We start from the raw sequence: 10345 nt of genomic DNA, 5'->3' as shown, positions 1-10345 counted from the left end.
TCTTAAAACTTGACCTGACACATGGTAACAAAGTTTCACAAACTATTTCCTGTTTCTTCTGCAAATACCCATTGGGCATCCACTTGCTTTTTAGTAACTTTGTGCAAAGCAAGGAAGAAAAGCCACACAAATGGTAGACTCAGGGGAGGGGAAAAAACAGGTGTAGAGGTGACATGATTTAAAGAGACCAAACCAATAAACAAACAAACAAACAAACAAACAAACAAACACATGGATAAATGAATGAATGAATGAATGAATGAATGAATGAAAAACTGCAGAACTTAGCTAAGCAGTCCTAGTCTCTGATAAGGGAAGGCTTTTTTGCCTATGCACCACCAAGTATTCACGGCTTCCCAAGGCTTCTAAACTTGCAATGTAGCTGGTTCTTCCTATGAGACATCAAAACGGCAGCAAGGAGCTGTTCAGAACCCCAGGGAATCTAACTGAGAATTTTTATTTCGTTTAGCAAATATGTACTTAGACCTGGCCTTTTATGAGGTAATTCTAAAATGTTAGGAGCAGTGAGAATAGTCTCACATGTTCTGAAGTGACACAGCCACAAGGTAGAATGTGCTCTGATGGCCCAGAGAGGACTGCTAGCTTTGATTTATTTATGTCATCTAATATATACCTAGAGAAAATCATCTTTCAGCATGGAAATCAACTTCTGGAGACGAATTGTTTTTAGGAAAATGTGTTTGCACCGACATGATAATTTGAAAGCCTCAGTTTGAGTCATTGTATCCACCAGACTTCTCTGAATTGTAGACTCAATACACAATACACCGTCTCTCAGGCATTGGATCATAAATATTCCATGGCCTTAAATATGTGCTATGATTAGTCGTGTGTTTTAGTAGTCAACTGAATAAGGATTTGATGCATCGACATGAAAAAACGTTCTCTTCAGTTTAGCACGTTTTCATCCAGGGCTTAAAAGTATACCTCAGCGGAAATTCCACAGAGCACAGAGAAACTCTGTTTCCAGGATCAAAGCTCTTTCTACAGATTTCAGAACTGAGCAGTGGGATCCTGATTCTTAGTCTTGGTGTGCCCATTTGTTAGAAGAAAATCTCTTAAAAACACTCACAAGTCCCCAGCCTTTTCTAATTTGTTTTGCTTATTGATAATACCACTCCACAGTGAATAAAGAATGGAAATGAGTTTTAATGTAGACGTAGCCTTGAAATAAAACTTAAGCCTGAGCAGGGGGCTGAAGAGATGCTCAGCGCTTAAGTAGACTTGCTATTCTTCCAGAGAACCTGAGCTAGATTCTCAGCCCCTTGTGGGTGGCTCTTAATTACCCATAGCTCCCGGTCTGGGGAATCTGATGCACTCTTCTAACCTCCGATGGCTCTCTCTCTTTCTCTCTCTCTCCCTCTCTCCCTCTCCATCTTTAAGAAACCTAGTGGTTGGAGAGATGGCTCAGCAGTTAAGAGCACCGACTGCTCTCCCAGAGGTCCTGAGTTCAATTCCCAGCAACCTCATGGTGGCTCACAACCATCATGGGATCCGATGCCCTCTTCTGGTGTGTCTGAAGATGGCTACAGTGTACTCATATACGTAAAATAAACCTTAAAAAGGCCTAAACAATCCAACACACATCGTTTTCTATTGTGGAATGAATTATTTAATGTCCAATTTGAGATGCCCTGAAGAGCTTGGCAAGGTAAGATGTAGTCAGGTTGCAGTGTGACATTCAACTTTGTGAGAGTGAGTCCACCACTCTGAAGCCTCGAAGGAAGGTATCACTGAAGAGGGGATAAAGGTCCAGTGAGTGGGCCAATGTGGTCTGACTGGGTACATAGAGTATGAAAGAGGGTGCTGGGCATCAGGATGCAGGCAGAAAGAGGCAGATTACCGGGCTTCTGGAAGCTGAGGAATTTAATCCTGTTTTATCTAGTCTGTGGAGGAATGATCCAAATGTCTAACAACACAAAGACTTGTTCTGATCTCAGATGCTAATGGCATTTGTGCCAGTGGGTTGTTTTAAAATCTGTTTATTTTAATATTAAATAAAGTTTTTGTTTCATTTATTGTCTGTCTGTCTTTGTGTGTCTTCGTGCACACAACACATGGTAGAGGATTAAGGAACACTTTGGAGAGTCCGTTTTCTCCTTTGAATGTTTGGGTCTCAGGAGTCAAACGCCGGTCCCTGGTATCGGCAGCCATTGCCTATCCTAACTGAGCCACCTTGTCAGCCTTAAGTTTTTGAGTTAGCATGTAAAACAATGGATTTCGTGATGGCAAGGTCACACACTGTAGGTATCATTACACTTTCTTCTTCAGCCTGTCACCCTTCCTTGTTGCCCCGCCTCTTCCTGCTGGTTCCTTTCAGTCTGTCACTCTTCCTTGTCACCCTACCCCTTCCTGCTGGTTCCTTTTTAGCCTGTCATTCTTCCTTGTCGTCTTACCCCTTCTGTCTGGTTCCTTTTTCTCCTCTTTAATTATTTCCCATCTACTTTCATTTTCATATATAGAAACCTAGGCTTCATATATGAGAGAGAACATTCAAAATTTGTCATTTTTTGTCATTATCCTCTCTTGGTTTCCTCTCCCCCTTCCTTTAGACCTTTGTCATCTTCTACCCATGTGGTCTCCTTTCTGCCCGCCCCCCCCCACGCCCATCTTAGAATGAGGGTGTGGTACTTATTGATCTTCTCTTCCTCATTTTTTGCTTCTCTCAATATTGGGGATTAGAAGTAAGGTCTTTCCTACCCAGAGAAGCTTCTCCCGTTATATTCTCAACCTTATTTTGACCTTTTGTTTTGAGACAGGGCTTCACTAAATTTTCTAGGCTGGCCTTGAGTTCACTTTGTATCCCAGGAAAGCCTTGAACTTATGATAAGATCTCCCTGTGTTGTCTTTTTGAATTCTTGGGTTATAGGCTCGAATCACTAGCTCAGTTATCCAACTCTGGCTTTTTAAACTAAGCATGATGATTTCGGTATATTTCCCTGCAAACAAAGAAATGAATTCTTCTTTTAGAAGTGTATTTGTGTGCACGTGTGTTTGCCTGTTTGTTTACATGTGTACCATGTGTAGATGTATCATGTGTAGATGTGTAGATGAATCCAGATGAGGGAGTCAAAACCCCTAGAACTGGAGTTACAGGTGGTTGTCAGCTCCACAGTGTGGGTGCTAGGAGCCAAACCTGCGTCTGCTGTAAAAGCAGTAGTGCTCCAAACCACTGAGCCACCTCTCCAGTCTCTTTCATCCTTCTTTACAGCAGAATAAAATTTCACTGTGCATATACACCAGCTGTCCCTACTCCATCTGTTGACAGATAACTAAGCTGGCTTTGCATCTTGCTAGTTATTGTGAACAGTTATTGCCATCAACACTGAAGTGTAACATGTCTGGGTCTGTGTAGACGTAGGTTGCTTTCGATATACAGGCTGGAGTGGTTAACCTGGATCACGTGGGGATTCTCCTTTCCGTGTATGGAGGAACCTCCAGGCTGATTTGCACAGAGGCTGCACTGGTGTACACCCCCACAGCAGCATACAGGAAATGTCCTCTCTCCCACGTCCTTGTCAATGTTTGTTGCTATTTTCCCTTTACAGTAACCCTAAGATTCGAAGCCAAAGGCAAGCAGACAAGGACATTTACTTGGTTATGGTGGCTCTCTTCCATACAGATCTACCTCAGTTTACTTAACTGTGCTCCATTCTCCTCTCAAGATTGCGATTAGATCCAAGACAACTGTGTTTTGGAAAACATGCTAGTGTTCCTGACAGGTGTGTCCTCAGACCTTATAATTCTAAGCCAGGGGTGACTTTAAGGGGTTAACTGTTGGGAAATGCTTCATGTAGGATCTGTGATCTGGACACATTTAACCCCATGGCCACCAGATCTTGGCTTGTCTTCTCTAGAAGACAACAGGGAAAGCTGTACCTTGGACTTGTTCCTTGAGTCAGCCAAGCTCAGATGCGTCCCCAGGCTGGTGGCTTTGTGACCTCTTTTGTGTTAGATGCCCTGGGCCTGGGAGGGACACCAGTTTTGTCCTGGAGCCACTGCTTGTTGTCACTGGGAATTCTCCTGTGTATTCCTGACCTTACCATGGTTAATGCACCCAAGCCTTCATTTAAAGTAATAACCAGCCCGAGGTTTATGAAATAAAAGATTGATATCGGCTTCATGAAACTCAGGCAAAAGCAATATCTTTGCTATATCTCACTGTGCTTTTAACTCCAGGAACCTTCATATACAGTGGCCACTAAAAATGAAATAACAACAACTGTAATGATAATAATAAAACGGAGGGTATCTTCTGAGAACCACAGCTTGAGTGAGGATGGCTTTCAGTTCTTTATTGATTTAATGGCAACTGATAATTATGCTTATTTCTTTCTTCACTTTTAAAGAATATTTTCATTTTAAAGGGAAAGATTCATAGAATGCAGTTCAAAGGACACGTCTTTTTGTAGGCGTATTTATGTCCTGGGAGCCTGGATAGCCAATACCTGGCCATAGCTGTTTTATTCATTATGAGGAAGGGGGTATCACAGAGTAGGGCAAGGATTTCCTTTCTTGATAGCTTGAAACATTCTGCAAAGAAAATCTGCCTTATACATGTTTTTCGAGAACCCATCCGTCTCACAGGCTGGGCTATTTTTTTTTTGCACACTATAAGGAAGCTATAAGGACTTGTAATAAGCACAGGACTTGACACCATAAGACAACATTATTTAGCTCCAGAATAAAGTTAGAGTCTCTCTCCCAATACTTAACTTTTCTTACTGGCTATCTTCGTCAAACTAGATGTTTGCCATGTACTTTGTAATTATTTTCAATTTAATTTCTACCCAGCCAGGCAACATCCACCATTTAATTAGAGTTTTTACTCCAGTTGCCTTTAACTGGGCCTGAGTTTTCTCTCTTGTTATTGGCCTTTATCTGACCATCAGTTTTTTCTCTTCTTCCCATTTTTATCCAACCTTCTCTTCTTCTTCATACCCTCCCTCCCTCCCTCCCTCCCTAATATTCAGTGGGCTAATGTGCTCATACTGCATAAGGGCAGAAAAACCCTTAATCAAGTCACTCTTCTAAATCACCCAGGAAAGTTAGAAATTAGCTGTTCCCCAAAGGTCTCAAAGCACAGCCAGGTATTAAGTTTCTCCAATTGTCTCAGGTGGCTGGACTATTTGGTCAGCTTTGACATCTTCTGAAAGCCTCACCTTGGAGGGACTGGGCTCTGGTTTGAAGTTTCTCTTTCCAGTGCAGTTTGCTTTTTCCAGTGATTTTACACACAATTTGTCACAGGAGAAAGTGCCAGAGACAAAACAAACCTCAGACCCGACTTGAGAGAAAGGATCTCTGTATCAGTTATTTTATACGATGCCGTCCCCTGTGGGGTTTATATTGTTAAACTCATTCTTAGCACAGGAAACGATTTTCTTAGCCATACAGCCATGTGGCTTTTGGAGCAAGCCTGGACAAACAGGCATTCACTAAGTTTGCTTTGCATGCTCTGATTCCAAGAGAACCCCGTGCTGCACCCTGGCTTAGCGCCAGTGACCAGTGGCCGGCATTACACAGGAGGACCGGGGCTGCCGAGAACAAAATTAATCATGGAATAACAGCTAACTCTCACGTGAGTGGTACCCAATTGGTGGTATCAAGAGAAGACCTGGGAAAGTTCATTCTCATTGCACCTTGCTATGCACATTGGATGCCATCCACAAAGTCTTGGGGCCTCCTCTTTCCAACAAGATTAATTTTGTGGGAAATGGAGATAAAATGTAATATCTTTTCTATCAAAGGGTTAAAGGAAGCTATTTCATTAAAAAGTATAAAGAAGCTCTGTGGAAGAAATTAAAATTCCTTCTGGGCCAGTGCTTCTCGTAATCAAATATATATGTTCAAAATTTGAAACTGCACTGCCCTGTAGTATCTGATCATGTAAGGATGGGAGGCCAAGTTCTGAGCACTCAGAGTGAGGCATGGGACCCTTCTGAGTTAGGGACAAACCCTAGCAGGAGCTCTGCTGCGCATGCTTGCTTGCCAGCATATGCACGGTTATATACTCTTATGCAGAAGTGAAACGTTTTGCCTTGCCAAGAGAGTATAGATTGCGTGGTGATTTTCTTGAGACTCTAGACATAAATGGCCATCCTACCTGTCTTAGTCACTGTTCTATTGATGGGAAGAGGTACCTATGACCACGGCAACCAAAGAAAGCACTTACCTGGGGACTTGCTTACTGTTTTAGTGTTTCCACATGATCATCATGGCAGGAAGCAGACCTCCATGGTACAGGAGCAGGAGCTGAGAGCTTTACATTGTGATCCTCCTCAGGCAGCAGGGAGAGAGGAAGGGGAGAGAGAGAGAGAGAGAGAGAGAGAGAGAGAGAGAGAGAGAGAGAGAGAGAGAGAGAGAGAGAGAGAGAGAGAGACTTGGCCAGGCATAGGATTTTGAAACTCAAAGCCCGCCAGTGACATGCCTCCTCCAATAAGAACACATATTCCACCCAAAGGCCACACCTCCTAATCCTTCCAAAATGATTCCCCTAACGGAGAACCAAACACTTAAATATATGAGCCCATAGGGGCCATTCTCATGTAAACCACCACACTAGCCGAAACAATTTACAGATTCCATGCAATCTCAATAAAAATCCCCATGATACCCTTCACACAAATGAGGAAAAACCCTAACATTCATATGAAACCACAGGAGCTAAATAAATTCTAAGTGGGGGGATGTTGGCGGGATTGCTGTATCACATTTAAAGATATATATTACAGAACATTAGTAATAAAGCCAGCATGGTACTGCCACAAAAATAGATTGTAGATCAAAGAAACAAAATAGAAGAGCCAAACCCGAGTGGACATAACTACAGCCGTCTGATATTTGACAAAGATGCCGAAAGCACACACTGGGGAGAAAACACAATCTTCAACAAAGGATGCTGGGAAACTGGATAGCCACACGTAGAAGAATGAAATTAGACACCCACCCATCACTCTGCACAAATGGAACCAAAGAACTGATGTGAGTCCAGAGATACCAAAACTGCCCAAAGCAGACAGGCTGTCTCTACAAGAGATAAATGTAAGAAAGGACTTTCTGAATAGGAGTCCATTCACTCTGGAATTAAAGTCAACAACCAACAAATAAAATTCATAAAACTTAACAGATTCTTTAGAACGAATTCTGTGACTAGATGCCGTGTTCCTCCAAGACTCTGAAAGTTACCAGAGGAACCAGGATGAGACCAACGGATATGGGAGAAGAAAAGGTAGCTCACAGCCAACTTCAGGAAGCTGATAAAGCAGCAGAGGTTGTTTGCAAAAGCCAGTCTGGTCTCGCCGGTAAAGAATGGATCAAATAGAGCTGTCAATTAGCAAGCACATCACGACTTAGCTCCCAGTTCTTTTATGCTCAAATCGCAGCCACCATGTTGGTCCCTTTCTTCCAATGGAGGATAGAGAACAGGGCAGATAAATTGCCAAACAAAACCAGAATGTGGAGGCCAGTCTCTCATAGCTACCGAGGAACCATGAAGGGGCACAAACTTCACCATAAATCATAAATGTGCATAAACTCAAATGCACATCAAGGTAGCCAAAGCTTGGATTAAATTGGAGCATTTTTGCTTCAATAGCGTTTGATTATCCTTCTGATGTTATTATGATGATGGTAACTGCTGCAATTTGCTATTGTGTAGAAACGGTTTGTCCAAAGGGACAAATCAAGAATAACAGAGACGATTTGCTGCGAGTATCCATTTGGAAGGCCAGGCAGCATTCCATTCAGGAAAGCTCGGTGTGTTCAGGAGAGCCTGACCGCTTCCCACCAGGTAGAATCACGGTGGAAGTGGAATTATCCTTTGCCCCCCCAGTTTGCTGTCAGAGAGCAGTGGAACCTTAGACAGGGTATTCCCACTGGCCTCTGTGAGGAAGTTCTATAAATGTGATTTTCTATCAGGTAACACCCTGCCAGATTTTTGCCTGCTGTGTTTGTGAACGTGCAGAATGTTCTCCTACCCCTGCCCCCCAGGTCTGTGTGGTCAGCTGTCTTCCTTCATGTTCCTACAGATCCACTTTGTTAGAAGTCCCTCTGGGAGCTGCCGGTAGAGAGAATGTGGGATTTCCTCCCTAAGACTGAGGTCAGTGTGAACACAGAATAATACTATGCCTAGAACGTAGGACAGTCGTCATAGGGGCTACTTGTCACGTGGTGTTGATATAGCTGGATATCAGGCTTCAGAATGAACTTGTGGAAGGATCCCAGGATCTCCATGTCCCTCCCCCTGCCCCTGTCCCTGCCCCTCCACCGCCCGCCCCATACAAGGAATAGCATAGAGACAATTTATTAGGAGGTAGTATATTTCCAGGGATGGTGAGGCAGGTTGAGCAAAGAGAGAATGTTTATAAGTTCAATAGCCTCCTATACGAAGAGTTGGTGGTTTTATGTCACATCACACAGGCTTTTTGGGTTATTTGCATAACATGGGCTTTTTTAGTTCATTTGCATAGCACAGGCCTTTCTGAGCATGCTCTGTTACATACAGTTTTGTGTACTATTTCACGCATCACATGTCTCGTTAGCATTTTAACTCTCTAGCCCGGGGTGTGGTGCCTTTGCATTTAAAACGGGTTGTAAGTCAATCTCAGCCGCCCTGGCTCTGGAACGCCTCTGTTCTCCCTCTGTTCTGTGGGAGCAGCTAGGTCTGCGTCAGCTGCCTGAACTGGTTTTTGTAAGGCTTTGGCAAGTCTTCCAGAGCTCACTTTGCCTTGTTCTCCGGCTGCAGTTGCTCCCCTGCCTTAATTGCTGCTGATTGCTGCTGCCCGTCTCCCCTTAAGGCACTGTAAATTGTTTAAAAACAAGTGGTCCAGCTTTCTAGTCTTAGCAAAATGATGGCCTTTAGAGACTAAAGGCCTGGACCGCTATTCCTCCTACACACCATGAGGTGCTGTGAAAGAGATGGCATGACAAATAGTGAGGAACCTGGTGGTGCGCTTACACACATGAAATTCATATTTCTGACCTATTCATTCACAATTCGTAAAGCTGACAGACAGAGAGAACGTAGATAAGGAACCTCATAAAAACCTTCTTACACACGCAGCCCGCGTCTTTCCGTCTGAGTCTTCTATCTGCTTATGTGGAAAAACCCATCTTAGTTTGAGGCCAAAAGGAACAGTCGTTTCCATTTAAAAGACAGAATACCGAGAGAGGTGAATGGAAAGAGAGAGGGATGCTTTGAAATAAAAGTCTCTTTCAAAATTTTTCTTTTCTGTCTTTTGAAAGCTTTGGTTCTTCCATGCTCATACTTAGATTGCCGATGAACACCAAGCAGTGTAGAGACGGTCCTTTGTAGAAACACCAAGCAGTGTAGACAGTCCTTTGTCTAAGTCTAGGACCTTCTGTGTTGGCCTTTTTCTTTACTAGGATATAGGGAATCTTGAATCCTCAGGAGGACCAGGGGAAGGGGTTCTGTCTGTGAGGGTAACAAGGGGAGGTCGCTCCCTGGTAAGGATACCCCGTGTGCTCTCTGGCCCTGCTGGTCACCATGATTACGCAGCATGAATGGATGTAACCTTCCCCCTTCCCTTCACACAGACAGAGCAGGGAGTCAAGAGTCTGAAGAAGTTGCGAAGAAACAAGGGCCACGGTGTCTCAGGACACACAGACATCACCAGCACACTTCTTCAGTGATGGGATTCTCAGAGCTAGGTGACCCCAGTCTCCAGTTTCAACCTTGAAATCAAAATGGAGCCTGGGGTCATCTAGAGACTCCGAGACTCTCATCACTGAAGGAATGAGCTGGTGATTTTAAAACAAAGTTGAAACTGAATCTGCCCACTCTCCACTTGCAGTGTAGACTTAAATCCCCTTTCTTTGTTCGGTAGTAATTTGATCAGAATTGTGCCTTTGTTGAGAGTTAATTCTATGGAATTCTTTACTAATAAAGTGTCTCTTTATACACATAATCCTTGGTCACCCTGCTTTGCAACATAAAATGTATAAAATGTTCAGGAAAAATTCCTTTCCAGCACCATATAATCTTTTAGTAGATGGTGGCTAAGCTATTTACCTCTTGATAAGAAGTTAGTGGAAAAAAAACTGCAGGGAAAATATTCTGTACTTCCTTTTTGATCTTAGTAATTGGTTTTATAATTGGTAGACCTATGTTGGCACCCATGAGCAACTACCTGCCATTTAGAAGCAAGCCCGTGTTCTAGCAGTTTAATGAATGCTGGCCAGTGCTAGGTTCCCGTGGCAACAACTCTACATAACACCTCTGGTGAGGCAGTGTGCAATTTTCTAGTTTTCCCAGGTAGCTCTAACAAAACCAGTGAAAGTTGCCCCCTCAAAAAGACGCCAAGAA

The sequence above is a fragment of the Mus caroli genome, chromosome 19 (genome assembly GCF_900094665.2).
Source record: "Mus caroli chromosome 19, CAROLI_EIJ_v1.1, whole genome shotgun sequence".
NCBI lineage: Eukaryota > Metazoa > Chordata > Mammalia > Rodentia > Muridae > Mus > Mus caroli.
The sequence above is the reverse complement of the archived record's forward strand: the minus strand, read 5'-3'. Positions refer to the sequence as shown.